The 24,403-nt window shown below is 38.8% G+C and overlaps 1 long non-coding RNA gene across 1 annotated transcript; it reads right to left on the bottom strand.

The window, feature by feature from the left end:
* Positions 1–1,594: 1,594 nt before the first annotated feature.
* LOC142164680 (uncharacterized) lies at positions 1,595–20,858 on the bottom strand. The gene is made up of 3 exons (XR_012695562.1): positions 20,651–20,858; positions 1,845–2,139; positions 1,595–1,761 (listed from the first exon to the last, which is right to left on the bottom strand). It is a non-coding gene; the product is annotated as an uncharacterized LOC142164680 (long non-coding RNA).
* Positions 20,859–24,403: the final 3,545 nt, after the last annotated feature.

Raw genomic sequence — 24,403 nt, 5'->3', positions numbered from 1 at the left:
TGTAGTACTCCTAATAGAAAAAGAAATTGATTGCTGAGTAAATTTTATGGATGGTCATCCAACTTTTAGCTTCATTACACAAAAATCATTATTCTTTCTTTTGTCACACAAAAATTATTTAACTTTGTTTCGATTATCACAAAAATTATTTCGGCCGGATTTGGCAAAGTTCCACCGAAAACGTGGCAGCCTTAATTAGTGTTTTATATTGATTAAGAAAGTGAAATATAATATTAAATCGTAGCTTGACCCATAAAATACTTAACCCAATTGCCCGAATGGAGATCATTTTTCTCCATACTCTGCACCTGTCATGATTTACCTATGCCTTGACCCATTTTAAGTGCAACTTAAGAAAATTTTCAATTCATTCAGTAAAACCATTTAAAATGCAAAGATGGGATACCTTAAACAACAAAATAAAAAAGGGACTATATAAAGTGAAACCATTTCATAACAGTGTATTCTAATATATGTCAAAATGTTGGCTATTAAGCAAGACCAACCCAACAAAATACTGCTTAATAAGCCAACATAAGTAGTTAGAATGCATCGCATAGTGGAAACTACAAAATTCATATTCTGTGTCATTCAAACTATATATTTAATACAAAAAACACAAAATACTCCTTCATAATTTTCTACTTCCTAGAGACCCTAGACTTCTTTTTAATCACGGCAGTAACATAGTCAGTCATAATTTTTTTTCTTCACACTCCGGCCTCTCTTAGAAACACCAACAACAGCAACTTGAGAAACTTCATCACAAATAGTAGTTCCAGAAACTTCAGCACACATAACAACTCCAAGTTCAGCAACAGAACCAGTACACATAGCAGCCACACCTATGGAATTTTACTGGGTTGTTATTGTTGTTGTTGTTGTTGTTGTTGTTGTTGTTACTTAAAATTCAACTAAAGAAGCCATAACAGAACCAACAAACCTCAGTAATAGTAGACTGATTTGTCAAGTTAAAGTTCAGTCCTCCATCTTCGTTAGTACCAGAATTACACATTTCAGAGTGGCAAATTTGAATATCCCGAAAATCATCATCTTCTTCTTGAGTTGGAATTGTGGTTGTTTCTTTTGGAATTGGCATCTGAGCATTTTTTTGGGCAAACTTAGAATGCCCTCTGGAATTATAACCAACTTCTTTGCAGATTGAACAAGTTATGGAAATGCTGCCTTTTTAGACAATTTTCTAGTTGCCATGCTTTCTTTTTGTTCTTGTCTTTTTGGTTTCATCTCTTCAGCTTCCTTCCTCCTGGATTTAGCAGGTCTTCCCCTTTTTTGCTTGACCAATTTAGGTGAAATTACTATACCACCATTAATAACTTCTGGCCAATGTGACACGGATTAGTGGTGTTGATAAAGTGGGAATATACATTCTTAAAGGTCGCAACATGATAATAGGCCACTACAAAATCCTCTACCCTCTCATTGTTTCCTAGGATACTCACAAAACCATGCGGACATAGTAAACCGTCAAATCCCTTCTCTTACATGTACATGTCCCGGCAACCAAATCAACTATGGAGGGCCCTCCAGGACCTTCAACTAGAACCTTCGGACCACCTGAAAAATCTGGTTTAAAAGGTGCACATTCATTTCTGATTTTGTTCATTTTTTTTGACAATCTTAGGGCATATTGCCCCTTGGTATCTATCAATCCACTCTTTTTTACATAATCTCCTCATCAACTGATTTTTTATCATCTCCAACATAGTGATTATGGGATTATCTCTGGCATCAAGAATATATCTAAAAAGTTATATTTGTTAGAATAAATATCTCATTAAAAATTAAAAGGCAGAACTCATAAGAAAACATTTAACAATTATTACCTGTTAAAACTCTCACATAACTTATTTAATAGCATATCATATTTTGTATGAGTCCTGAACATTGATCTAGTCCATGTATTGAAGGGTCTTTCTGGATGATTGAACCATTCTCTAGCAGCCTTGTCCTCATTTTCTAACTCCTCCATGCATTTTCTGAATATCAGATTATTGCTTTCCCAAGCAGCATTCCAAACCATGTCCTTTAATGCTTTTCCTTTGTGTTTTGTCTTGAAATTTTGGTTCATATGCCTCACACAATTTCTATGCTCAGCATTACGGAATAAGTCTCTAACTGCTGCTATCAAACCATATAAAAAATAATAATAACAATTTGTTATGCACATGTACCAAAAAATTAATAAAATTATATAAACATTGGGAAAAACAAGTAATCAAAGACTGACTTTTTGTCTATCTGACATAAAAGCAATGTGATGGTTGTTATTGATCTGCAAATCCTAGCCAAGATTAGCAAGAAACCAACTCCAAGCTTTCCTACTTTCATTTTCAGCTAAGACTACATAAGTTATTGGAATATGCAGTCATTCGGGTCTTTAGCAACAACACTCAACAAGTTTCCACCATAATTTCCTTTCAGCTAGCAGCCATCTAAACTAATTAGTGGCCTACAACCTGATTTAAAAGCAACTTTAAGTACACTAAGATATACATAGAATCCCAAAAATCTCCCTTCATCTCTACAAATAGTGATAATTGAGCAAGGATTAGATTTTAATAGCTCCGATCTATAAGATAAGAGCCTTGCATATTGAGCACCCTCTTCTCCATATATCCATTTCAAAGCTAACCGTTTAGCCCTCCAAACCTTAGTCTTACTTATGGTATAACTATAATCATCAGTTACCCTCTTTATGATGTCATTCAAACTCCATCAGGGTCAGACCTAAAAGTACTAAAATACCTCTTAGCAATCTATTGAGCATCCATATGAAAATTCTGAAACACATACCCACCAGTATGTGCCATATCAATAGATTTATTTGAGCTGTTGGATTCACATTACTCACAACACTAGCATACACCCTAAATGAATAGCCATTTAATTTACAAGCACATATCACCCCCGTCTGGTCATTTGTAGGAAAATAAAGTTGGCGCCTATTCTTAATACTGTCACACCTCCTTTTTCAGCGCCCGAGGGGGCAGGGGGAGTTTTTCCAATTAAAGGACAATCGAAATGGGATTCGTTTAATTATTTCAGAGTCGCCACTTGGGAGATTTAGGGTGTCCCAAGTCACCAATTTTAATTCCGAATCGAGGAAAATAATGACTCTATATTACAGTCTGCGTACCAGAAATCTAGATAAGGAATTCTGTTAACCCGAGAGAAGGTGTTAGGCATTCCCGAGTTCCGTGGTTCTAGCACGGTCGCTCAACTGTTATATTTGGCTTATTTATCTGATTTTGTACATGTTAAACCTATGTGCAAGTTTTAAACTCTTGACTGCTTTTATTATTATTGTTATTTTATCAAGAATTGTGAACATCGCTTAAAACACGTCTTTGGACTGCGTCACATGAAATGCACCCACAATCCGAAACATATTTTATTTGATGTTTTAGGATTTGGATTTGGGTCGCATGAAATGCACACCCGAGTTTAGGAAAATTAAATTATTAAAGACGCGCCTAAAGCGACTATCGCGTTATTATTTTGCGGAGGCCGTGAAATTCGCTAATCGACCCTCCTGAATGCTAAGTAATTTTAAACAAGTATTTACTGAGGGCCCCGCAGTTTGTATTTTTTATTCGGCGAGACTCATCTCATTCTTATTTTTTTAAAGAATTTGCAACGTCATGGAAATGCATCCCGGGCCACGCCACAATCAATGCGCCCGTGACTAGAGACATATTTCGACTCCGTTGAGATTTGGATTTGGGTCACATAAATGTGCACCCGAGTTTAGGGAGATAACATTATTAAAGGCGCGTCTAAAGCAACTAGCGCATTATTATTTTGGGGTAGGGCCGTGAAATTTACTAAACGGCCCGTCCCGGAATCTAAGTATTTAATACATATATTTTTGCGAGGGCTCCGCAATTTGTACATTTTTATTTAGCGAAGCTCGTCTTTTTTATTTATTTTTTTTATTATTTATTATTTATTTTTATATTTTTTTTATATATATATATATATTATTATTATTATTATTTTTTTAAAAAAAAAGACAAGGCTAAAATGACTACATTTCTTTGCTATTTCGCGAGGTCATGGATCGTAGATTAGACTTATTTGATGAAACGAGTATTTTTCCGCGGGATTAAATTACTACTATGATTTTAACACTGCTACTACATGTTCAAACAACTATTAAGACAAACATTGAGATAACAACAATCTGAGCGTGAAGAAACAAAATGCCGAATAACTACTTAACATGACGGAACAAAAGAAATACATTCCCGAACAAATTTCAATATCATACGGAGTTAATTAACAAGGAATAGCAACTTACAAACATCATGTGAATATGTCTCGCTCATTTGCATACTATTCGCATGAACTAGGATTGTATCTCAACGAACACATGTTCATGTTACTAAACAACAAATATGAAGGACATGGACAGAGATGACCTACTTGATATTATCGTCTGATGCGTTGAACCCGCGACGAAACCTCGGACAACAACCTCGACGTACTGGACCTCGACGAACGAAACGAAAACTCGGCAAGGCGGGGGCGCAGCGACCCACAACTGCTCGCAAAACGCAGTTACGACTGCTTGGAGGTTGATGACCTTGGACTGAAAATGGCAGACTGAAAATGGCGGACTTGACGACGGGGGAAAACTGTTGGTCGTGGTGTTGGGTTGTGGTGAGGAGCTGGTGGGTCGACGGACTGGAGCTAGACGGGGGTCTGTTTGGCTGTGTTTTGACGCGGGGGAAGTCGGGTTTTCTGGTTTTCAAGAAGGAGGAAGAAGATGGGGTGGCTTTCGTCGATGGTTGGTTGACGATGGAGGAGGGCCAGTGATGGTGTCGATGGAGGAAGCTGGTCGTGGGGGGGTGGCGATGCAGCGAGCAGCAACTCGACGGAGCTGGTACGTGGTGGGGTTTACCGGTGGTTTTGGACGATGGTTTTAGGTTTTTTGCTTCTTCTTCTTTAGGAAGAAGAAGCTCGAATAGTGGAGGGGTCTGCTGGTAGGAGTTGGGAGGAGACGGGGTGGAGGTCGGACTGGTTGTTTGGTCGCTGGGGGAGGTCGTCCTGGGTTTTCCACGCTAGGGCTTCTTCTTCTTCTTGTTGAAGAAGAAGACGATGAACAGTAGTCGTTCCCTTCAATTTTCAAAAATCCCCCCCCAAAAGTCCTGTCCGTTCCTCCTCTCTGCAAGTTTCCTTTCTTTCTTCTTTATGAAGAAGAAAGAGGAACAGTACCCTTTTGCCAATTTTTTAAAAGTCCCCGTGCCTTTGTCTTTCATCCGTGCATTTAGCATGGGTTTTGCCCAGAAAAATGAGCCCACGCGTGGTGGGGTTCGAGGCATATGTCCCCCACGCGTGGTGGGGTTCCCCACGTGTCCTGGACACGGTTTATTATGGGCTAGATCCGAAAATTAGGCCTAAAACCGGGTAGTTTGAACTCGAATATTATTCTTTTGCCCGAACCCGAGAAATAGGAACACGTTGTTTAACTAGTCCTATGTAAGCAAAATAACTACCAAAAATAAGACTAGTATTTAAACAAAACTATATCTTTTTAAATATTTTTCAAGGTTTAAAATAGCTACAAAATATTAATAAAACTATTTTTTTGTAATTTTCGTTTTTAAATATTAAGATAAAATATGAGGTAATATTTTTGTATTTTTCAAAGTTAAAAATGACTATAAAACCTTAATAGAACTATATTTTTTTTGTAATTTTCGAAATTATATAAAGTACAAAAATAAAGTGCAATTTTTGTATTTTTCAAGTTTATGAGAAATACATAAACTAAAATTTATATATATATTTTTTGAAATTTTCTTTTTGCAACGAAATAAAGTAAAATAGTTAAAATAGCTATACTAGACCCAATTTCACATATTCACGCTAAAAATGTGAAAATTCTCGGGGAGGGTCAAAAATCACGTGCTTACAGCTGCCCCTCTTTGACGGGAAACACGAAGAGTTTTCCTGACAAAGAACGACTAGACGTGTTTTTGACCCGACCATTACTTGGACGGACTACACTTAAGGAAAGGGAGGGAATGTGACCGAGCCCTGGTATCTGAGCTGCCTACATATCCTTGGTTATACAGGAATCAGGCCACGTGTAGTTCGGGATGAGAGAGATAGTGAAGTGTACCGAGGTGAAGAGCCGATCGAGGTGCCGTTCTGTTGAGGTTGCGGTCCGCGGTCCTGTCATTACAACAAAAATGAAAACTGAAAAAGACTAACTAAGCCTATCAGCTACTAGTTACAAGGATTCCTATCTCCTAAGTCTTCTGAAACTTGGTCTTGAGTCTTGAATGGTGTTTCATACAGACTTTGGATCTGAACCTTGATACTTAGCTAGTTGTAGGCGCTAGTTCTTGAGCAGATCACATCCGTTCTCCACTTCCGTGCTTCGGATTCATTCATCATTTTTTTTCTTTTTTTTTTCTTCTTGTTTTTTTTTGTTTTTTTTTTTTGTTTTTTGGTGACCAGCTTTTGTTGATCATCCCAGACTGTTGACTTGCATTCTTGGGGGGAGCTTCTTGTTGCTTCTATCTTGGATTGAGTGCTGGGGATTTTTGTTGTAACCTTCTGCTTTCCAGTGGGTCACTGCTTGATCTTGAAACATGCTTCTCCGTTCTACAGGCGGACTTCTGACTTCTTCTATCTTCGACACGCAACAACCTCCGTTCTACAGGCGGGTCCCTGACAATCAAAACAAACAAAACAAACAAAATTTCCTAACCCAGTTTGTACTGGGAAGGTTTGTGAGTCGTTAGCAAAATCGTAACTCACTTACACTACTGATGCAATGATGAGAGTAAACTAAAGACTAGGCTAGGATGTGCATCTCCTATGAGTAAAGCCAAAACTCTTGCTAGCAAATGTGTCTGCTAAAATAAAAACCTCAATGACTCAAACTAGAAAGTGTGTCTTCTATGGTTGAATCGGAATGAGCTAAACTAGGAAGTGCGTCTCCTAAGGGTGAAAACTTCAGTGACTAGAACTAGGAAGTGCGTCTCCTATGAATAAAATCTCGATTAGGAAGTGCGTCTCCTACGGGTAAACTTCAAAAACTGGACTAGGAATTGTGTCTCCTTTTTTCTTTCTAAAAATGAGTAGTTATATCTCTACACTGCCATTTCCCCATCTTTTCACGATTTTCTTATATGTGGAAAATGATGTTAGGAAGTGCGTCTCCTACTGGGTAAAACTTGCTTAGGAAGTGCGTCTCCTATTGGTGAAACTGAACCTAGAAAGTGCGTCTCCTATTGGTGAAATAAACTTAGGAAGTGCGTCTCCTATTGGTGAAACTTGCTTAGGAAGTGCGTCTCCTATTGGTGAAACTTGCTTAGGAAGTGCGTCTCCTATTGGTGAAACTGAAACTTAGGAAGTGCGTCTCCTATTGGTGAAACTGAAACTTAGGAAGTGCGTCTCCTATTGGTGAAATAAACTTAGGAAGTGCGTCTCCTATCGGTGAAATTAACTTAGGAAGTGCGTCTCCTATTGGTGAAACTTATCTTAGGAAGTGCGTCTCCTATCGGTGGAATTAACTTAGGAAGTGCGTCTCCTATTGGTGAAACTTGCTTAGGAAGTGCGTCTCCTATTGGTGAAACTTGCTTAGGAAGTGCGTCTCCTATTGGTGAACCTATTCTTAGGAAGTGCGTCTCCTAATGGTAAAACTGAACTTAGGAAGTGCGTCTCCTATTGGTAGAACTAAACTTAGGAAGTGCGTCTCCTATGGGTGAAATGAACTTAGGAAGTGCGTCTCCTATGGTGAAACTGAACTTAGGAAGTGCGTCTCCTATGGTGAAACTGAACTTTAGGAAGTGCGTCTCCTATGGTGAAACTTGCTTAGGAAGTGCGTCTCCTATTGGTGAAACTGAAACTTAGGAAGTGCGTCTCCTATGGTGAAACTGATCTTAGGAAGTGCGTCTCCTAATGATAAAACTTGCTTAGGAAGTGCGTCTCCTACTGGTGAAACTTGCTTAGGAAGTGCGTCTCCTACGGTGAAACTTATCTTAGGAAGTGCGTCTCCTACTGATAAAACTTGCTTAGGAAGTGCGTCTCCTACTGGTGAAACTTGCTTAGGAAGTGCGTCTCCTATTGATGAAACTTGCTTAGGAAGTGCGTCTCCTATTGGTGAACTATTCTTAGGAAGTGCGTCTCCTACTGGTAAAAACTTGCTTAGGAAGTGCATCTCCTATTGGTGAAATATTTTTTAGGAAGTGCGTCTCTTACTGGTACAATGGATTTAGGAAGTGCGTCTCCTATTGGTAGAACTGAATTTAGGAAGTGCGTCTCCTATAGTAAAACTGAACTTAGGAGGAAATGCATCTCCTATGGGTAAATCTAAAACTTAGGAGGAAATGCATCTCCTATGGGTAAAGACGTGGAATGTATGCCTCTGTTATCTGGGCGGGCTCCCAATTTCAACACTTAAAAGTAAAGACTGAATGTATTCCTCTGTTATTATGGGCGGGCTCCCAACTTCAACACTTAAAAGTAAAAAAACTGAATGTATGCCTCTGTTATCTGGGCGGGCTCCCAATTTCAACACTTGAAAGTAAAGACTGAATGTATGCCTCTATTATCTGGGCGGGCTCCCAATTTCAACACTTGAAAAGTAAAGACTGAATTTATGCCTCTGTTATCTGGGCGGGCTCCCAACTTCAACACTTGAAAATAAAAAGACTGAATTTATGCCTCTGTTATCTGGGCGGGCTCCCAATTTCAACACTTGAAAATAAAAAGACTGAATTTATGCCTCTCATTATACAGGTGGGCGCCTGGCTTCAACACTTAAAAGTAAAGACTGAATGTATTCCTCTCATTATACAGGTGGGCGCCTGGTTTCAACACTTAAAAGTAAAGACTGAATGTATTCCTCTCATTATACAGGTGGGCGCCTGGTTTCAACAAAATGTATTCCTCTCGTTATACAGGTGGGCGCCTGGTTGTAAAGATATGAAAAATGATATGCCCGCATTATACTGGTGGGCGACCTAGAACTTAAAATGTATTCCCGCATTATACTGGTGGGCGACCTAGAACTTAAAATGTATTCCCGCATTTTACTGGTGGGCGACCTAGAACTTAAAAGTATTCCCGCATTATACTGGTGGGCGACCTAGAACTTAAATGTATTCCCGCATTTTACTGGTGGGCGACCTAGAACTTAAAATGTATTCCCGCATTATACTGGTGGGTGACCTAGAACAGAAATGAAAAGACAAAATGTATTCCTCTCGTTATTCAGGTGGGCGCCTGGTTGTAAAGATATGAAAAATGATATGCCCGTATTATACTGGTGGGTGACCTAGAACAGAAATGAAAAGACAGAAATGTATTCCCGCATTATACTGGTGGGTGACCCAGAACAAAAAATGAAAAGACAGAAATGTATTCCTCTCGTTATTCAGGTGGGCGCCTGTCTTTAACAATAACTTTGAAAATAAGATCCTATTTGAGGGCGGACGAACCCGACATATCCTATTTGAGGGCGGATGAACCCAACATATCCTATTCGAGGGCGGATGAACCCAAAATATCCTATTCGAGGGCGGAAAAACCCGACATATCCTATTTGAGGGCGGAAAAACCCGACATATCCTATTTGAGGGCGGATGAACCCAACATATCCTATTTGAGGGCGGATGAACCCAACATATCCTATTTGAGGGAGGATGAACCCGACATATCCTATTTGAGGGCGGATGAACCCGACATATCCTATTTGAGGGCGGATGAACCCAACATATCCTATTTGAGGGCGGATTAACCCGACATATCCTATTCGAGGGCGGATGAACCCAACAGATCCTATTTGAGGGCGGATGAACCCGACATATCCTATTTGAGGGCGGATGAACCCGACATATCCTATTTGAGGGCGGATGAACCCAAAATATCTTTAAGACTTGAAAATGTCTTACCTTGAATACTTGCTGGGGATTGGGATGAATTTTCCTTTTCTACCTTCCCCATTTTTATTATTATTCTTTTTTTTTATTCCTTTTTTATTTTTGTTTTGTTTTTGCATAGCTTCTCCCTTCAAAGAATACCTCCCTTGATTTACTTACCTGTTGGGGGTAAAATGTTATCAGCTGAGGGTACCTGACTTCCAGAAAATTTTCTAAATGAAAGGAAAATTTTCTGCCCCAGTTTGATAATATCCCTTGTGGCATGCGTTTCTGCATCAATGCCATTTCCTTTACCTGTTTCAAATCAAACAAAATTTGTTAGTTTAAAACATGGTGGTTGGCTATGATACTCCTATTGGGATGGCTTTCCCTTTCTCCTTCCTTTCTCTGTGCTCCACAACTTGTTGGGGATGGCTTCGCGTTTGTTCCCTGCTGATATACCACTTGGATGTACTAGTCAGATCTCATCTTGGAAAGTTGATGGCCTATTTGAAGTCATTTCGTACTTGTTCTGACCAGACAGACTCTATTGGGTATTTTCTATGAGAGTATATTGACTTATATGGAACAGAATAAAAAGACAAAGGAAAAAAAATGACTCTTTGACTAAAGAAACTATAAATAAAAACCCTATCAAATGCAGATACCGACTCTAATGGCCATGACATGCGTATGTGGCCTATCCTCTACCGTCAATCATCTTTCAAGATCTTCAATTGGCAATTCCCCATCTGATTCTCAATCTTATTCGACTTGTAATGGCCGGAGGGTTTTCACTATCAAGTCTCTCTCATTTTTGGGTTCTTCTCTCAGCTTTCATCGCCTTATGGTGCCTGTGAAGGTTTTCACCAATAAGACTCTCTCGTTTTATATCTCTCTCCAGCTGGGGGGATTTGGAGTGTTGCCGGTACGACTCTTTCTGTTGGAGATTAGAGTCCTTTCTGATGTGGAACAGAATGTTATGTTCGCCGGTAAGACTCTTCATTTGTCTGACTTGGAATCTTTTGAAGACTGATCGGAAGGTCTTTCTTTGGACCGTAATGTGGGTTTTGGATAGGTTAGAAAGAAATGGTATAAAAGGCTCAAAAATACATTAATTTGGGTTATTAATTACAACCTTCGGAATTAGATTTATTTACATCAAACGCAACATCTGCCCCAGTTTCTTGCTTGGGGATATCTTAATTGATTTTTTTCATTCATTTTTTTTTTCAAAACTATGACCGAGCCGTGAAGCGCCTACGTATCCTCTTTGAGGAATCAGGTCAAACGTAGTTCCCAATTCCTCTTTTTCATTTGACTTTCCCTTTTTTGCTTTTTGTTATCATTTGTCTTTTCTCTTTTTCTTTTCTCATTTTCTTTTGTCGTTTTTTTTTCTTTTTCTTTTTCTTTCATTCTTCTTTTCCTATTTTGTTGTTTTCTTTTCTTTCTTTTCTCTTACCCGCCATGCTTGCGTATTTTATTCGTTGCTACTAACTCCGAACGAGGGGTATGAAAGAAAATAAATAAGGCTCAAAAGGGGTAACGAAGGATAAAGTGTTTGGGTAGCAGAACAAAATGCCTTCGTCATTCCAGTCTTCAAAACATGCCAAGTGCAAACACCACACTTTAAATTTGTAGTCTCTTCTGATGGTGCTGGACTTGACAATTATGTTAAACATTTTATTTTTCCTTTGTCATTTCTAAGCACCGTTGGGCGACACTATCATTATCATGACCGACCCTCATGCCAATTTGGCGAACCTTGCTTTTAACGATTTTCTTTGTGCCTAACTTGCCCCAGTTCCACATGACTCGGGCTCTGAATAATCTCAAACCGTCCTTATTTTGTTTAAATGGTCGGATCGCCTTTCCAGGGTTTTATGATTAACTTTAAAGACTAGGCCCAAAGTGTGTGCGCATGTCATGTCCCTAGAATCGACATTGAAGAAAAAAAAATGACATAATGACTAAACAGAAAGATGACTGGGAATAATCAAAGACTGAATTTTTGCATTGGACTGAACAAATGGTTTTAAAAACAAAGCAAACCGGAATAAAATCCTAAACAACTTGGACAAAACTTAAACAAAACCGCTATGACAAAACGGAAAGATAAGCGGAAAGACATTGACACAAAACAAATCCGAATTACAATCCTAATAATCCGAACAACGGAAATGACAACAAAATAGACCATCAAAGATCCTCTCCGGTTGACCCAAAATGGAGTGTCTTTCCAACTATCCAAGCACGGCATCTCCGGCTGACCCAAAATGGAGTACCTTCCAGCTGCAAAGCATGACATTTTAGCCATTGAGCTCTATATCAACATTGCCAAGACCATCCCCAACTTCAGTATTATCAACATCAATCAACAAGTTCTCAAGATGATTCGCCTTCTCCCTGTCACTGTCGTCGATCACAATTGCCCCTTCCTGAATCATTCTTTCGATTTCCTTTTTCAAAGAACGACAATCTTCAATGCTATGTCCTTGGACATTAGAGTGGTACATGCATCGTACAGCAGGATTGAACCCTTTTGCATATGGATCTGGAGTATAGCCAAGGAGCGGCTCAATCAGTCCTGAAAGCTTTAGCTTTTCAAATAAACTTGCGTAGGACTCCCCAATTGGCGTGAAATTGTTTCCTTGCCTTTGTTTTCCCCCATGCCCCTGTTTTCTAGGGTCGTTGGGTGCTTGAAAACGTTGTGAAGGCAAGAATGCATTACGTGGTGCTGGCTCTCGCCAGCGGGGGTGACCTGATGGTTGACCCTGCGACCGGACCTTGTTCGGAGGATAATAGTGAGGCGGACTATATGGAGCTCGGGGGCAGGCTTGGGCATGATGGTCTGAAAAGAGTGGCTCTGATGGTGTATAGTAGGGTTGTGGAAGGTTGTATGGAGTGTGGGGCCTGGGCTGGTAGTGAGGGGAAAGACCTCTGAATTTGGACCCAGTACCTGCTTCGACTGATGCGACCTCGAGCACACCTCCTGCGCCGCTCTGAATAGCTTGGGTCGTTGCCTTGAGAGCTGAGTAATTTAGGATTTTGTCAGACCTTAGGCCCTCCTCTATCATGACCCCTATCTTTACCACTTCATTGAAGGATTTCCCAACCGTTGTCACCAAGTGACCAAAGTAAGTTGGATCCAGTGTTTGCAAGAAGTAGTCCACCATTTCTCCCTCTTTCATAGGAGGATCAACTCTGGCCGCTTGTTCTCTCCAGCGGAAACCAAACTCACGAAAACTTTCCCCAGGCTTCTTTCCGGTCCTCAGCAATGTGAGACGGTCAGGGACTATCTCGAGATTGTATTGAAAATGACTTGCGAAAGCCTGCGCCAGATCATCCCAAGTGTACCATCTGCTGGAATCCTGCCTGGTATACCATTCTAGCGCCGATCCACTCAGACTTTGGCCGAAATAAGCTATCAGCAGCTCATCTTTGCCACCTGCCCCTCTCATTCTGCTACAAAATCCCCGCAAATGTGCCATGGGATCACCGTGCCCTTCGTACAAATCAAACTTAGGCATTTTGAACCCAGCTGAGAGTTGGACATCCGGGAAAGGGCATAGATCTTTGTAAGCTATGCTGACTTGGTTGCCCAACCCGTGCAGGTTCCTGAAGGACTGCTCCAGGCTTTTGAACTTTCTCAATACCTCTTCCTGTTCAGGGGCTTTAACCGGCTTTTCAATCTCTGCCGGTACTTCCAAGTGTGGATTGTAAGCCTGTGGCTCGGGGGCATGGAATGTAGGCTCATGGGGATAGTATTGCGTATCGTGAGCCTGAAACAATGGCTCACTGGTCGTTCTTTGCAAGGTGGCTGATGTGGGTCCCACAAAGGTGGGAACATTTGGTGTTGGGAGAGGTTGATGGAGTGGTGGAGCTTGGGAATCATGTGGGCTTCTTTCCTGATGATAACGGGGATTCGGAAGGCTTGTTGAAGGGCCGGAATGAGGGTATTCCGGCATGTGCCCCAGTGGCTCAGGGCTCTTTTGTGCCTTGGCTAGAGCTAGCTGCATTGCATTCATCTCTAATCCCATCCTTTCTATTTTTTTCATCGCTTCCTTTAACAACTGGCTCATCGGCCTTTCTTCCTCGGTACTATTCTCTGAAGTAGTCATGCTTGTTGCTATCGGTCCTTTGGATCTAGTTTGGTAAGGGTGTGTTGCCAGAATTCTTTAACAACTAACTGTCTGGATGTCGGAAAACAACAAACTTGTTAGCGTTAGAGTTTAACAGATTTGATAACAACACATTGAGGATGCAATGCTCCTAGGCAGTTAACCATTTCTAACATGCTTTGCTTCGAACAACATGCGTCATCCCGACTTGCTTATTTGCCCCTTTAAAGTACTTTGGGAACCCCTGTATTTTATCCTATTTTGTATTTTCTTTTTCTTTATTAATGGCGGTCGAATCTTATGTGGATTGCCTACGTATCACGTCCCCGCGTGAATCAGACCTTGCGTAGTTCGGACCAATAAAAGATAAACAATAATAAACTTTTTTTTTTTACAATTTTCATATTGAAACAAACTGGGTTTCAAGGATTTAAAGATGACCCGCAAACTTGAAAATCAAACAACTCGCATGTTCTAATCAAAAGACTGGTAGACTCAAAAACAAAATTCCAGCTCCCTTTCTCGGTTCGACAATTGCAACCAAATGGTTATTTTTTGCAAATGTGGTTCCTTCCAAATTTCACATGAATTTTGAGGCCGGGGAGGATTATTTCGACACTTTACAAACTTGTCCATTCTTTTACGAAGATAACCTTTAGACACCTGAAAGATACTCTAAGGCTATTTCGGCAAGAACGGTTTAAGATGCGGCCGAAGCTGGCTCGGCTTATTATGACAAAAGACGGTATTCACATGACCGCTGACTCTTTGATTTTTTTTTCTTTTCAAATTACAATAAAAGACTTGGCGTTGTAAACACGACCTTCAGCGCCTCGGGGACGGAGATTTATAAGGCTGTGTGGGTCGACTAGACCAAAAATCCTAAACATGACCCAAAGGTGGCTATTTATGCAAAGTCAGCCTTCCGGCGTCCCTTTCGGGAACATTCGGCTATTTATGACAAAACAGCATCACCTGACTTATTTATGACTCTTTTTTATCATTTTTTCAAATTAGAAAACTCAATATTGCAAGCACGGCCTTTCAACATCTCGGGGACGAAGATTTTTAAGGCTGTGTGGGTCAACTGGACCAAATCTTAAAAAATGACCCGACGGTGGCTGTTTACGCAAAGTCAGCCTTCCGGCGTCCCTTTCGAGAACATTCGGCTATTTATGGCAAAACAACATCACCTGACTTATTTACGACTCTTTTAAAATTCGACATGTTTTTCATTATTTGTTTGTTTTTGGCTTTTTTAGCAAAATGGGGGTTGAACCCGATGAGGGTTGCCTACGTATCTCACATCTGGTGAGAATCAAACCCGCGTAGTTCGGGCAAATAAGGATAAGTAGATGAACTAACCTTTTTTGAATTTGAAAGAACTACTTTAAAAGAAGAAAGGAAGTATTTATTTTTGATTGATTTTCTTTTTAAAAGAAACACTTCTAAGATATATTTTGAATTTCATTTACTTTTTTTTTTATTCTAAAGAAGAAGAAGAAAATATTTTTTTTGGAATTTTACCTTTAATAAAAGAAATGCTTCTAAAATGTTTTTTTTTCTGAATTTTCTAAAGAAGAATCAAAATATTTTCAGATTTTTTATTTATCTATTTTATCTTTTTTGAATTTTGAACTTTCTTTTGATTTTTTTTTTTGGATTATATATATACTTATTTTTGGAACAAATAAAAACTCTTTTTATTTTTATTTCTGGCATTTTCATAGACAAACAAAATAAAATAAAATAAAACATTTTTTTTTTTAAAAAAACAAACTCTTTTTCATTTTCATTTAATGGCAAAACAAACTATTTTCTTTAATATTTTTTAAAAACAGACAGAACAATGGTGATTTTTTTATTTTATTTTTCCTTTGCTTTTAATATAACAAACTAACAAGACATTTTTTCATTTTTAAAATTTCGGCAGAGTTTCGACTCTACTCGGACTTCTATGCTGTTATTTTCTCCTCTTTTTCACGATTTATTTTTAATCTGTGGAAAATAACGAAAACATACAAAATATTATTGAATTTTCATGCTTTGTTTTATTTGTAATTGTTTTATTTATTTATTTATTTATTATTTCTTTCAAAAATGTGGCATGGGAGACATAATGATTTCCAAGACTTCTTGGATTCCGCGAATGCTCCCCATGCGCTTTTCCCAACATATGAAGCGTGGGGGACATATGGGAATTCCAAGACTTCTTGGATTCCACAAATGTTCCCCATGTGTTTTCCCAAAAAGCAAGCGTGGGGGACATAGGGAATTCCAAGGCTTCTTGGATTCCACAAATGTTCCCCATGCTTTGATTAAAATAACATCATGCTGGAAATGACCAAATGACCCATACGCCCTTGACTAAATACAACATGTAGCACATAGGATGCCGAAGACGGTCTATTATTTTCAGGTTGCTTGTCCTAGACGGACCCAACCCCTGTGTTGAGTCCCCTAAGTCAAATGCACATGATGCAAATAAACGTTCCTACTAGGGATCCGGCATGAGGCTTTGTTATACTAAGTTTTAAAACCTAGGTGTTTGTTCTAGACCTGGCTTACCCGAGCGGACAACTCGAGCCAAGGATGGGAGCTGTGTACCGGTAACCAAAAGGCCATCTGATTTTGCAACTCCTCCGAATCCTCGTTCTATTTTGGGCATATGACACTAACAGAAAGAAGCCACGACCAGCGTGCGCTCCTCAAGAGAGAAGAGAAGGGTTTCGGCACAGTTTATATGTACAGTTCCAACAATATCAAAGCAGTAAAAGCAGCATTTAGCACATTAGGCTCAAAACATGTAATAAAATCAGATAATAAATAAAGCCAAATAATAACAATTACACTAAGCTCGAATTCTTAACCCTGAACCAGTGGTTCTGGTTTATCATCCCCAGCAGAGTCGTCAGAGCTGTCACACCTCCTTTTTCCGCGCCCGAGGGGGCAGGGGGAGTTTTTCCAATTAAAGGACAATCGAAACGGGATTCGTTTAATTATTTCAGAGTCGCCACTTGGGAGATTTAGGGTGTCCCAAGTCACCAATTTTAATCCCGAATCGAGGAAAATAATGACTCTATATTACAGTCTGCGTACCAGAAATCTAGATAAGGAATTCTGTTAACCCGAGAGAAGGTGTTAGGCATTCCCGAGTTCCGTGGTTCTAGCACGGTCACTCAACTGTTATATTTGGCTTATTTATCTGATTTTGTACATGTTAAACCTATGTGCAAGTTTTAAACTCTTGACTGCTTTTATTATTATTGTTATTTTATCAAGAATTGTGAACATCGCTTAAAACACGTCTTTGGACTGCGTCACATGAAATGCACCCACAATCCGAAACATATTTTATTTGATGTTTTAGGATTTGGATTTGGGTCGCATGAAATGCACACCCGAGTTTAGGAAAATTAAATTATTAAAGACGCGCCTAAAGCGACTATCGCGTTATTATTTTGCGGAGGCCGTGAAATTCGCTAATCGACCCTCCTGAATGCTAAGTAATTTTAAACAAGTATTTACTGAGGGCCCCGCAGTTTGTATTTTTTATTCGGCGAGGCTCATCTCATTCTTATTTTTTTAAAGAATTTGCAACGTCATGGAAATGTATCCCGGGCCACGCCACAATCAATGCGCCCGTGACTAGAGACATATTTCGACTCCGTTGAGATTTGGATTTGGGTCACATAAATGTGCACCCGAGTTTAGGGAGATAACATTATTAAAGGCGCGTCTAAAGCAACTAGCGCATTATTATTTTGGGGTAGGGCCGTGAAATTTACTAAACGGCCCGTCCCGGAATCTAAGTATTTAATACATATATTTTTGCGAGGGCTCCGCAATTTGTACATTTTTATTTAGCGAAGCTCGTCTTTTTTTTTATTATTATTTATTATTTATTTTTATATTTTTTTATATTATTTTTTTTTTTTAAAAAAAGACAAGGCTAAAATGACAAGGCTAAAATGACTACATTTCTTTGCTATTTCGCGAGGTCATGGATCGTAGATTAGACTTATTTGATGAAACGAGTATTTTTCCGCGGGATTAAATTACTACTATGATTTTAACACTGCTACTACATGTTCAAACAACTATTAAGACAAACATTGAGATAACAACAATCTGAGCGTGAAGAAACAAAATGCCGAATAACTACTTAACATGACGGAACAAAAGAAATACATTCCCGAACAAATTTCAATATCATACGGAGTTAATTAACAAGGAATAGCAACTTACAAACATCATGTGAATATGTCTCGCTCATTTGCATACTATTCGCATGAACTAGGATTGTATCTCAACGAACACATGTTCATGTTACTAAACAACAAATATGAAGGACATGGACAGAGATGACCTACTTGATATTATCGTCCGATGCGTTGAACCCGCGACGAAACCTCGGACAACAACCTCGACGTACTGGACCTCGACGAACGAAACGAAAACTCGGCAAGGCGGGGGCGCAGCGACCCACAACTGCTCGCGAAACGCAGTTACGACTGCTTGGAGGTTGATGACCTTGGACTGAAAATGGCGGACTGAAAATGGCGGACTTGACGACGGGGGAAAACTGTTGGTCGTGGTGTTGGGTTGTGGTGAGGAGCTGGTGGGTCGACGGACTGGAGCTAGACGGGGGTCTGTTTGGCTGTGTTTTGACGCGGGGGAAGTCGGGTTTTCTGGTTTTCAAGAAGGAGGAAGAAGATGGGGTGGCTTTCGTCGATGGTTGGTTGACGATGGAGGAGGGCCAGTGATGGTGTCGATGGAGGAAGCTGGTCGTGGGGGGGTGGCGATGCAGCGAGCAGCAACTCGACGGAGCTGGTACGTGGTGGGGTTTACCGGTGGTTTTGGACGATGGTTTTAGGTTTTCTGCTTCTTCTTCTTTAGGAAGAAGAAGCTCGAATAGTGGAGGGGTCTGCTGGTAGGAGTTGGGAGGAGACGGGGTGGAGGTCGGACTGGTTGTTTGGTCGCTGGGGGAGGTCGTCCTGGGTTTTCCACGCTAGGGCTTCTTCTTCTTCTTGTTGAAGAAGAAGACGATGAACAGTAGTCGTTCCCTTCAATTTTCAAAAATCCCCCCCCCCAAAAGTCCTGTCCGTTCCTCCTCTCTTCTGTTCCTTTCTTTCTTCTTTATGAAGAAGAAAAGGGAACAATACCCCTTTTTCCCATTTTTTAAAAGTCCCCATGCCTTTGTCTTTCATCCGTGCATTTAGCATGGGTTTTGCCCAGAAAAATGAGCCCACGCGTGGTGGGGTTCGAGGCATATGTCCCCCACGCGTGGTGGGGTTCCCCACGTGTCCTGGACACGGTTTATTATGGGCTAGGTCCGAAAATTAGGCCTAAAACCGGGTAGTTTGAACTCGAATATTATTCTTTTGCCCGGACCCGAGAAATAGGAACACGTTGTTTAACTAGTCCTATGTAAGCAAAATAACTACCAAAAATAAGACTAGTATTTAAACAAAACTATATCTTTTTAAATATTTTTCAAGGTTTAAAATAGCTACAAAATATTAATAAAACTATTTTTTTGTAATTTTCGTTTTTAAATATTAAGATAAAATATGAGGTAATATTTTTGTATTTTTCAAAGTTAAAAATGACTATAAAACCTTAATAGAACTATATTTTTTTTGTAATTTTCGAAATTATATAAAGTACAAAAATAAAGTGCAATTTTTGTATTTTTCAAGTTTATGAGAAATACATAAACTAAAATTTATATATATATTTTTTGAAATTTTCTTTTTGCAACGAAATAAAGTAAAATAGTTAAAATAGCTATACTAGACCCAATTTCACATATTCACGCTAAAAATATGAAAATTCTCGGGGAGGGTCAAAAATCACGTGCTTACAAATACCCCAATTCCTACGGACTTCTTTAAACTTCTCAAGACTTCTAAATTTCTTTCCAAGTTCCAAACTTGGATTATACTTATCATTTTATTCTTCATACTCTTGATATGTCACCTCATCCTCCTCCTTATTTTCTCTATCAGACTTGACATCATTTAATTCTTTTGATGAGGCAAAATCAGAGTCATATTTGTCATTAAGTTCAGGTATTAGAATACTAGTGGATGATGGCAACCTGCTTGTTGTTTTCTTAGGTCTTCTCCTTTTCTTTCTAGTATGTGTTTCAACTATTGTATCATTAAAATCATCATCAGACTCAGACAAGTGATAGTCATCATCATTAAAATCATTACTAGACTGATTTATGTCATCCTAGAATTCCCTTTCATTAATTTCACTCAAGAAATGTTCAAATTTCTACATATGAATTAAATAAATAACCATAGTTAGAACCAACAAAAGTAAAAAAAAATATCATTATGAGAAACCAGAATTAACAAAATATTAACTTGGGTCTTTGGGAATTATTTCAACATAGAAAAGAGAACAAGAAAGACCCATATTCATGCATGAAATACCCTTCAAATAACCACTAAAAAGGCCGATTTAAACCCTAAGATTGAGTGTCACAAACCCTAAAACTCTGAAAAACTGATGATGGGCATATTGTAATTACACATAAACAAACAAGAACAACAAAATAATATTCATGGTGGTCCCTTGAATAACACATAAATAAAGATAAAAAGGGTTTGTTTGTACCTCATGTTCCGCCCTTGTTTTTGTTGTTTCTTCTTCGTGGTGGTCCCTTGAAGCAACATATGATGATAATGGGAATAAAGAGCTCAGAGAGGTGCTTAATTTATTCCTCGATCTTGAAGAGGATTCCATCTTTTTCAAGGAATATTTTTTGTTTCAATACATTGAGCCCTAACTGAGAAAGTAACGAAGAGAGAGAATCAATTTTAAGGAGAATGGGTAGGTCAGGTTTATTTTATGGTGTATAGTGGGTCGGGTATAACTTAGGTGGATATAATGGGTTTAGTATATTAATCCTATTTAATTAAGCACATACATTAATTAAGGCTGCCATGTCACTTTTTCGGTGGGAACTTTGTCTAATCCGACCAAAATAATTTTTGTGATATTCGGAGCAAAGTTAAATGATTTTTGTGTGATAAAAGAAAGAATAATAACTTTTGTGTAATGAAGCAAAAAGTTCGCTGACCATTCATAAAATTTACTCTTGATTGTATGAACATAAAACAAGAACCATTCTAGTTTTGTCGTTGCAATGCTACTATTACTAACTTAGAGATACTTGATCTGGATCATGAAAAAGGAAAAATAATTTATGAAAAAAAATAGTGTATTTGCAAAGTTAGGGGAGGATATTATTTTATTTTATTTACAATTAAATAAGACGCGTAAGAAGACATAAATTGTAAATCAGACAAATACTTTTGTTATTGAGGCTAATAAATTATCTTTCGGGGATCTACGGAAACCTTAACAGGCTTTATTGAGTTCTTAACAGGCCAACACTCAGCCCCAAACATCATGGTCGGTCTAACCACCGCTTTATAGAATTTACCTTTGAGTATCGGTGGCACTTTCTTGTCACATAGGACTCCAGATGCTAACCTCCATTTCATCCATCCTACCCCAATACGTTGTGTGATATCCTTGTCAATCTCCCATCCCCCATGGATAACCGATCCATGGTACTTGAAGTGGCCTCTAATTGGGATGACATGTGATTCAAGTCTCACATCCATGCCCACTTCCCCCGGCTCAGCGCTGAACTTACACTCCAGGTATTCCGTCTTCGTCCTGCTCAACTTGAAACCCTTAGACTCAAGAGCTTGTCTCTAAACCTCCAGCCTCTCGTTAATACCGGCTCGCGACTCATCAATCAGAACTATGTCATCAGCGAATAACATGCACCACGGACATCCACTTGAAAATGGTGCGTTAACGTTCACCAGGGCAAATAAGAACGGACTGAGTGCAAAATCTTGGTGTAACCCCATAACAACCGGAAAATGGTCAGAGTCGCCTCCAACTATCCTAACCCGAGTCTTAGCCCCATCATACATATCCTTAATCGCCATAATGTAGGGAACCGACATCCCTTTTGCCTCCAAGCATCTCCAGAGAACTTCTCTAGGAACGTTGTCATATGCTTTCTTTAGGTCAATAAACACCATGTGCAGATCCTTCTTCCTCTCTCTGTATAGTTCCACCAACCTCCTAATAAGATATATAGTTTCTGTAGTAGAACGACCCGGCATGAACCCAAACTGGTTGTTGGATATAGACACTATCATCCTCACCCTCGCTTCAACCACCATCTCCTACACTTTCATGGTATGACTCAGTAATTTGATACCCCTATAATTGTTACAACTCTGGATATCACCTTTGTTCTTATACAATGAGACCACCGTACTCCACCTCCACTCATCCGGCATCCTCTTCGCCTTAAAAATAACATTAAAAAACCTAGTCACCACTCCAAACCTGCTCTCCCCGCACACTTCCAAAATTACACCGGAATCTCGTCTGGCCCGGTCACTCTGCCCCTACTTATCTTACGCATAGCTCCCACGACCCCTCAACCTTGATACGCCTGCAGTACCCAGAGTCACAATGACTCTCGGAATGCTCCAATTCGCCTAGTACAATATCTCGATCCCCTTCTTCATTCAGAAGTTTATGAAAGTAAGTCTGACATCTCCTCTTAATCTGGGCATCTTCCATTAATACTCTCCTCTTAATTTGGTTGGGAAACTAAATTTTGTGAAATTGTTACTTATTTAAATCTGGTGTTATTAAAATAGATTGAGTTCATTTTGGGGAGCTTATATCTTAATTTTGATTTTTGAGGGAGATAGGTTAAGATTTAAGGTAATTTAAATTTTCAAAGTTAAGCTTAAAATTGAAGATGAACATTTCAAATTTATATTTAAGGTCGATAAGGAATTTTAACGATCCATAATAAACTATCTGCGTAGATTATTAAACGATTACTTAAAGAGACCTCTCTAAGTAGATTACTTTTTTATTATAATTTTTAAATATTTAAATTATGAAGAATTCTGATTTTTTGTTCACTGTAGTTGTAGTATCATATGGTGCTCGGCCTTTTCCGTTCTTTCTTTATTGTCTGCTTGCTGCTGCCTAATGAAGTATTTTTGAGCATTGACTTGCCACTTGTGTTAGGCTCCTTGATACCACTACGTTTCTTGAAATGCTTCTCCAATCATCCTTCCAGTATTTCTCCAGCCCAATGAGGAATAACCTATGCAGGAATTATAGTCAAATAACAGTCTTACTGATATGCAAAGATAAATTTCAACCTAACAATAGTTTGCACGTTATTATAAGGAAAAATATACCGTATAACCACTTTTAAAATAATAACCGAAAAAGTGTATAATTATATATATATATATATATATATATATATATATATTATGTATGTTATATGCAAAAATTATATAAATTTTATATACTTTTTCGGCTACCAAATGTAAATAGTTTCTGGTGCGGGCTAAAAGTGGTAATGCCCCTTATTATAGATAGTCTACTAATTTACTACTATAATCTATAATGTAGCACTAGACTACTGATTTGTTATAAAATACAATATAATAATAGTTTTTAATTAAAAAATAATTTTTTAATAATAAATGTGACATTCTAATGTAAAAAATCGAAACAATGATAATTAATGGATAATATTAACAATATATTAGCGAAAAGGTTGTGATGACTTGTTGATTATAATTATATGTTAACTACTTGAAAATGGTGACAGCTATATGTGAACAACATGAAATGTTCTTAATTATATTGCAACTGGTGACTAAACTGCATGTTAACAACATGAAACGGGTACAACAACTCTATTACAAATACTACAATATCCAAGGATCAAGATACTGTAGCGATCCGATTGGCCGTTTTGAGCAATTGCATCTGGTTCGACAATTTAAGGTTATGAGTAGCTTTTCATAGTGTATTATCACTTGTGTGCATCATTGGTTCGGGTTTTGAGGAGTTCGGAAAGGACTTTTAGAAGTGACTCTCATTTGAGAAGCTAGAAGTTGAAAGAATGGACCAAGACTTGACTTTTGAGTGTTTGACCTCGGATTGGAGTTTCGATTGTTCCGATAGGCTCGGGTGGCGATTTTGGACTTAGGCGTACATCCGGATATGGAGGTCCGTAGGGTAATTTGAAGCATTTTGGCAAATTGAAAAGTTGAAGTTTTGGAAGATTGAGAGGGTTGACCGAGAGTTGACTTTGGTGATATCGGGGTCGGAATGCGATTCCGAGAGTTGGAGCAGCTTCATTATGTCCTTTGGGACTTGACTGCAAAATTTGGTGTCATTTGAAATTGATTTGATATGGTTCAGACGCTTGGTTGCGATTCTAGAAGTTCTTGAAGTTCATGGTGATTTTTATATGTTTTGGCATCCGATTCGTGGTTCTAAAGATTATTTTGGTGT

Source organism: Nicotiana tabacum, chromosome 10 (genome assembly GCF_000715075.1).
Source record: "Nicotiana tabacum cultivar K326 chromosome 10, ASM71507v2, whole genome shotgun sequence".
Taxonomy (NCBI): Eukaryota; Viridiplantae; Streptophyta; class Magnoliopsida; order Solanales; family Solanaceae; genus Nicotiana; species Nicotiana tabacum.
This window is presented reverse-complemented; position numbering and strand designations above follow the sequence as displayed.